The sequence below is a fragment of the Triticum urartu genome, chromosome 6, assembly GCF_003073215.2.
Source record: "Triticum urartu cultivar G1812 chromosome 6, Tu2.1, whole genome shotgun sequence".
Lineage (NCBI taxonomy): Eukaryota > Viridiplantae > Streptophyta > Magnoliopsida > Poales > Poaceae > Triticum > Triticum urartu.
In genome coordinates this window covers 565,727,428-565,735,114 of record NC_053027.1, presented here as the reverse complement: position 1 = coordinate 565,735,114, position 7,687 = coordinate 565,727,428, and the positions used below count along the sequence as shown (strand labels likewise).

Here is a 7,687-nt window from a genome sequence, read left to right as displayed (position 1 = left end):
AATTTGACTTCAGCTCAGTCCAAAGATCATTTTTCTACATATCATTGACATAAGACACCTCAGGGTCTTCTGTAGCCGACTTTAACCATTGCTGCATGCTGATCGGGATCTTGTACCTAACAAAAACCCCACACTGAGCAACAAATGCGCTCTTTGTCCAGAGGGCTTCAATCGGTTGGCTGTTGGGCGCGATTGCTATGATCTCAAACTTTTCATCCGAGCTCAACTTTCTTCGGGCCTCGTCTCTTTACCGAAGTTGTGCTCGATCCGGAGGGCTAGAAAAAAGAACAAAGACTTAATTAATATGTGTACATACCAAAACAATGAATGCATCAAATAGCTAGTCAGCAGAAGCTTAACTAATATATATACCTGGCCGGACTCGGTTCGGTCACCGGAGACGTCATCATGGTCTCCTTCTTGCACCGGCATTGTGTCACCGGAGCCGTCCTCACAGTCTCCTTCTTGCACCGGCATTTGGTCACCGGAGCCATCATAATCATAGCCAGCTGCTTCCAGACCATCGGTGTCGTTGAGAAACAACGAGCAGACGACATCACTTCCTCGTGCGATTATGTCCCCCAACAACTCTTCTTGTACTTCGTCTCGGGCGGCATCCATAGTTTCTACAAATATTTACAACATGGCAATTATTATTCAAACATGACAGATGGATATATTAGTGGCAAACGTAGAACTAATATTAATTAGTGGCCTCGACGCTGCTTCTCTAGGGTTTGGGGTGGCCTCGACGCTGCTTCTCTAGGGTTTGGAGTGGCCTCGACAACGCTTCAAGGATAAAAAAAGAAGAGGAACAAGAAAAAAAAGAGGAGAAGAAAGAATAGAGGAGTAAGAACCTCTTTTTTTCTTCTTCTTCCTCTTTTTTTTATCGGGAACGAGGGTCGTCGAGGGTCGCCGAGCAGTAGAGGAAACCCTAAATAGCAAGTATCGTGGGTGTGAGATACATGTGGCCGTCGGTGTCGGACACTTCATCCACGTCCCACAAGTGACGCGTGTCGACGCCCGCGTCACTTGTGGGACGTGGATGTACTGTCCGACACCGACGGCCACATGTATCTCACACCGGCGATACTTGCTATTTAGGGTATATCGACCCCCCCTCCTCGTGTTGAAGTTATCGGGAGGTGGTATATATATCGACCCCCTCATGTTGAAGTTATCGGGAGGGGGTATATCGACCCCGCCTCGTGTTGAAGTTATCGGGAGGGGGGTATATCGACCCCCCCTGGTGTTGAAGTTATCGGGAGGGGTATATCGACGACGACAGACCCGATAAAACATAAGAATACGAAGAAGAAATAAAAAGAGGAGAAGAAGAAAGGAATAGAGGAGAAGATCGAAGAAAAAAAAGAAAAAAAGAGGAGAAGAAGAAAGGAATAGAGGAGAAGAAGAAAAAAATAGAAAATTTCTATTTTTTTCTTCTTCTCCTCTATTCCTTTCTTCTTCTCCTCTTCCTTTTCTTCCTCTCCTCTTCTTCTCCTTTTTCCTCTTCTTATTTTCCTTTTTTCCTCTCCTAAATATATAAAACTTTTCTAGAAATGAAACTAACCTAAAATGTACTAAATTAGAGAACATATATAGATAATCCTTTTCTAAATATTTAAATCTAACTTTTGCATATATGAACATATATACACAGAGAACATACAAACATATATACATTTTTATAAAAAATAAAAATACAAAATACAAACATATATATGAAAAAAAATCTGAAAAGAAGCAATATACACAATATATAGTGACATATATACATAATATACACAAAGAAGCAATATACACAATATACACAAGCATATAATATATGAAAAAAACAGGGGGGCCGGACCAACGAAGCACAATATATGAGACTCGCTATATCATGGTGCTACTTTGAAGCACAAGTGTGGAAAAAGGATAGTAGCATTGTCCCTTTTTTTGGCCTTTATTTTTTTGTTTGGCCTTCCTTTTTATGGCCTTTCTCTTTTTTTTCTTTTCTTGGAACAATGCTCTATTGAATGATGATCATCACACTTTTATTTATTTACAACTCAATGATACAACTCGATACTAGAACAAAGATATGACTCTATATGAATGCCTCCAGCGGTGTACTGGGATATGCAATGAATCAAGAGTGACAAGTATGAAAGAATCATGAACAGTGGCTTTGCCACAAATACTATGTCAACTACATGATCATGCTAAGCAATATGAAAATGATGAATGTGTCATGATGAACGGAATGGTGGAAAGTTGCATGGCAATATATCTCAGAATGGCTATGGAAATGCCATAATAGGTAGGTATGGTGGCTGTTTTGAGGAAGGTATATGGTGGGTTTATGGTACCGGCAAAAGTTGCGCGGTACTAGAGAGGCTAGCAATGGTGGAAGGGTGAGACTGCGTATAATCCATGAACTCAACATTAGTCATAAAGAACTCATACACTTATTGCAAAAATCTAGAAGTTATCAAAGCAAAGTATTACACGCATGCTCCTAGGGGGATAGATTGGTAGGAAAAGACCATCGCTCGTCCCCGACCGCCACTCATAAGGAAGACAATCAATAAACACCTCATGCTCCGACTTCGTTACATAACGGTTCACCATACGTGCATGCTATGGGAAGCACAAACTTCAACACAAGTATCTCTCAAATTCACAACTACTCAACTAGCATGACTCTAATATCACCATCTCCATATCTCAAAACAATCATCAAGCATCAAACTTCTCATAGTATTCAACACACTCATAAGAGAATTTTATTATTCTTGAATACCTAGCATATTAGGATTTTAAGCAAATTACCATGCTATTTAAGACTCTCAAAATAATCTAAGTGAAGCATGAGAGTTCATCTATTTCTTCAAAATAAAACTACCACCATGCTCTAAAAGATATAAGTGAAGCACTAGAGCAAAAGACAAACTACTCCGAAGGATATAAGTGAAGATCAATGAGTAGTTGAATAATTATGCAACTATGTGAAGACTCTCTAACATTTAATAATTTCATCTCTTGGTATTCTATTAAAACAGCAAGCAAAGCAAAATAAAATGACATCTAAGAATAGCAAACATCATGTGAAGAAGCAAAAACTTAGGATCAACCGATACTAACCGGTAATTGTTGAAGAAGAAACACTACACCACAACACTACATCCCTAACAGACAGGTTGGTTGGGAATACAAGTTTCGCCAACAAACAGTCGGATGGGAAAGACAATTGCCGACCGATAATGTCTGTTGGGGAAAGTCCAGACGGGAAAAACTTTTCCCGACCGACTGGTTGACGGCTATGGAGTATCTTTCCCGACCAACAGTCTGTTGGGCCTTCCATGGGCCTTTCCCGACCAACAGTTTGTTGGGGAAACCATGGGCCTTTCCTGACCGACTATTGGACGGGGTATTCTTTCCCGACCTACATTCTGTTGGGCCTGGCATTAGCCTTTCCCAACCAACTGTTAGACGAGGTTTGTTTTGCCAACCAACAATCAGACAGGGTTTCTTTTGCCAACCAACAATTCAACAACATTTTGTTTAGCCACCCACAACTTGAATTAACATATGGTACTGATTGTCACATACATATAGTTCATGTGTTCTAAGTATAATCACCAAGACACCATACATCAAGCTCACATCAAGTGCACCAAACATTTTTTTATTCCATTAATTATTTGTCACATACATACACTTCAGTCTATTCTAAACATAACCAGGAAAGGGTAAAAGATGCAAGTATGAGACATGTACAAGATGAAATCTAAAACATCTAGTTGGCGTAGATCGTTGGCTTCATGGTTCCGTTGAGTGCAGTCCTTTTGTTTGCTTCCTACAAAAGTTAAACAATTCTCAATTATAATACAGTATTAGAAACTAGACTACAGTAGCAAAATTCCAACATAGAGGATCATCACATTCTTAAAAATAAAAACAGTAATAAATACCGAGAATTCCATAGCCATGTGTTAACACTAACATTGATTCTCGACTGAGATCACCACAGCCGGCCCACCATCTCCACAAGGAGTTAATAGGTCAGCAAAGGCGTTTGTTTCTTATCATCAAAACTAAGATAAATTACTCTTTTGGCATAGGAAAAAAATAGAGTACGCATGATCTTGAGGTAGTAGAAGCGTTTGAAGCATCTATTTGTGTTTAAACAATTATGTATTATATAAGTAATTCATTCTTCTGCATTTGCAGTCTTGTCAGCATCTCATTGAGGTCATTTTCACTTTTTGGCATCTGACAACTAATGAGCAATGCTTATCTAGCTATTTAATTTGACTTTCAAGGACTACACTTGTGCAGACTTATTATACAAATTCGTAGATCTTACTAAAACAACTTAAGTACCTAGGCTTAACGATGACGTACTTTCCATAGCAGATGTGTGCTAAGCATAGAGTTTTTTGTACTATTCTTCCTGGAAGGAGATTGACTAGTTGGTGAATAAATCCCTTATTTTGACTTTAAATTTCACAAAATAAACATGATGGGTCAAGTTACCTTCACGTGCCAGCTCGGGATAAACGCACCTGGTCCAATGTGGTAGCTATATATTGCAATGATGAGATTCCTTGTCCCAACATTGAATGATGCCCTCACCTAGATATAAGACATCTTGCTCCACTACCTGCAACGCAAAAAAGGTGTTCTTCAGATCCTCACAAACCGAGTTATACATTCATCAAGATCGGGAATTCTTTTAGTTTCTCCTCAAGATAAATGATTTTAATATTCACTTCACCAATAGAACGATACTATATGAAATTTTTTTTCCTTGTATAAAGCCGATATGAATTCCACATCTGCTAATAGTATAGGTTGTTGGAAATAAAGATGATCACGCTACATTAATACCACAAGTCCAGGAAATGTTCCAAATTCTGGCAGCAACTCATTTGTTCCTTAAGGAAATCGACAACGAACATAAAAGAATATCATTTCTGGCTGTGATAATCATAAATAAGCATCCAGTCAGGTCAAATAACAGATATAGTATCCAAGACAAAAGATTGTAACACTAGAGTGATAGAAGGCTCACAAAACTGTGAAAGTGACACAAACAAGTTTGATATTGATATACTCAACCAAATACGGTTCAGTGCTAAAACATTCACAAGTAATTGCCGAAGGGAAACACAAAATAAAATGTGAATGTTACGTGCATAGCTTTGCACTGTTAAGGTCATGACACCAGCCCAACAAGCATGGCATCAACTATTACTTCACAAGGCAACTGAATTACCGCACATACAGGAACTATTACTCTACATGAAACTATATCCCAATTTCTTGCTCTCTAGTTTGAGAGTAATTTGGTTTAGTTCATCTTTACAACAGTTCTATGTTATTAGGAACACCATAACAGCTAAATAATTCCAATAGCATTTATGTCAACCATGCATTATGTTCCAATATAGTATACACAATAGCACAACATAAATTTTCCATTAGATTTGGACGGTTAAGATCATAACTGCAGCTTTGTGTACTGCCAACTTATACAAGCATGACAGCTTTATATGCATAGATTTGCACTATTAAGGTCATGACAACAGCCCAGTTATTCAAGCATGACATTAGCTATTCCTTCACAAGTCAACTGAATAGTTGCATATAAAAGAACTATTACTCTACAAGAAATTAGTAACTCCCAACTTCTTGCTCTCTAATTCGAGAGTGCTATGGTTCAGTTAATCTGTACAACAACTTTAAGTCATTTGGAACACCACAACAACTCAAAATTTTCAATAGCATTCATGTCAATGATGCATTATGTTCCAGTATACACAGTAGCAGTAGGACACTTCTATTTTGTCTCAGCGCAATCTAAAACAGCTTGCTGAAAAAGGGGTTTGTCTGCTTAATCTTAGTAACCAGTAAATCTACTTGTAAGCATAAAATTCTAAAAACTAAGTGATCAAAATTATTTATTAAGTTGTGATTGTGTGCAAGAATGTGTCAGTTGGAGAACATGATATTAACAGTAGGCGAACCATCATGGAAGAATAACGACATAAAAGTCGAATGTCAACATATCGCAATTTTTGTTCTATAAGATAAGCCATATGAAAAATATGAACTCTCTTTTTCACCATATAAAAAAAGAACAACATAAAGGTCCAATGTCAACTGAGCCTGTAGTTTCCTACTCTCTAATTTGAGAGTAGCATGTTTCAGTTCATCAATGAGAACCCAGCCCCCATGGGAATAGATTATCTTTTCCAATAAAAGTTTCCGCAATGGACCCCCAATTTCATTAAGAGATCAGAGCCCCTTTTGTTCAGATAAGTGACCAAAATTACCTTAGTGACGGGATGATGAAAATGCCCCTTTTGTTCAGACGCCCCATAGAAGAATTCATCTGGTCTTTCAAAGTTGAAACCAAGTACTACTTCTGGGAACTAAATAGAACATAATGTTATAGTATGATATTTTCACAAGGAAACATTTACGAAATGCTACATGTATACTGTTGTACCAAAGAATTAGTAGAAAACTGGAGATGTGTTTACTGGACAAGCACATAGTCCTATATGCCAATCAGAAGTAAACAGTGAGGGAATCCAACATTTGCTTGCTATCATCGATACATACTTACTAATGTTCTTGAGAGTAAATAGTAGTAGCATCAAGTCTATGTGATGCATATGCATATGACTATGGACATCGTCCGGTGGCCTTTTTGACCAAACTTACTAAAGATTTATTTCCCCTGCAAATGTTAATTTTCAAATTCAATCAGGTAACAACCCTAGAATCCAATCAATAATAGTGATAGAAAATTAGGGTTTGAGCTTTACTAGTTCAAGGACTTCTACTTCCATGAACCAAATCAGCACAATTTTTTTAAAGAGATTAAACTTACAACAGGTAAAAAAAATCTGGTCCACCGGTGGGAGTTGGAATCTGAACACACACACACACACATAGAGAGAGAGAGAGAGAGAGAAAGAACCTTACGATGTCGTTTCTTCCATGGATGGCTAGCTCCTGTTCTCCTGAATTGGGGAGAGATGGGGGCACCCACCACCAAGCTCCTAATCACCGGAAGCAGAGGAAGCAGGGGTTGGGCGCCTTGGACCTGACGAATGGGAGTGAAGGGACATTGACCCACATAGATCTAGCTAGTCTGGGATGCGGCAGTGGAGCCATGAGAGAGAGGTCAGAGGTGGCATCAGCGGGCACTTGCGTATGAACAAAAAGCGCCACTGTTGGCACCTGTGTGATGGCGGCGGCAGCACAAGCCCACCTCGGCATGGGAAAATGGCAGCCGTGTGGTGATGACGATGGAGGGGTGCGAGAAAGAGGGGAACAAAGTGGTGGCAGCCTCGCTGGACGCGTAGCGCTGCCGTCGGCCGGAGAGGGCACCTAGGGCGGCGGCGGCGTGCGTGGTGGATCTAGAGAAAGGGGATAAGGTTTGGAGCGTGGGGTTCGGGTTGAAGGAAAAGAAAAATAAGGGAGCCTTCGCGGGCTGGGCCAAATGTTGGCGCTAGAAATTACGTACATGCGCGCACAATTTGGGGTCGGGCCATTTAGCTACCGTCAGTTGGTCGGGAATTGTTTGCCGACCGACAGTAAGTTGGCTATAAGGGTATTGCCGACCGACCGTCCATTGGTACATATTTTAGCATTGCCGACCGACAATCAGACGTTATATACAAGTTTT

At 39.7% G+C, this 7,687-nt stretch overlaps 1 long non-coding RNA gene across 4 annotated transcripts; it reads right to left on the bottom strand.

Moving 5' to 3' along the window:
• Positions 1-3,654: 3,654 nt before the first annotated feature.
• Positions 3,655-7,458, bottom strand: LOC125515495. Of its 4 annotated transcripts, XR_007287039.1 has the most exons (5): positions 6,977-7,458; positions 6,324-6,733; positions 4,522-4,648; positions 4,369-4,438; positions 3,655-3,841 (listed from the first exon to the last, which is right to left on the bottom strand). It is a non-coding gene; the product is annotated as an uncharacterized LOC125515495 (long non-coding RNA). The 4 variants fall into 4 exon arrangements; XR_007287036.1 differs by lacking the exon at positions 4,369-4,438 and having other exon boundaries at positions 6,977-7,457; XR_007287037.1 differs by lacking the exon at positions 4,369-4,438 and having other exon boundaries at positions 4,551-4,648; positions 6,977-7,457.
• Positions 7,459-7,687: the final 229 nt, after the last annotated feature.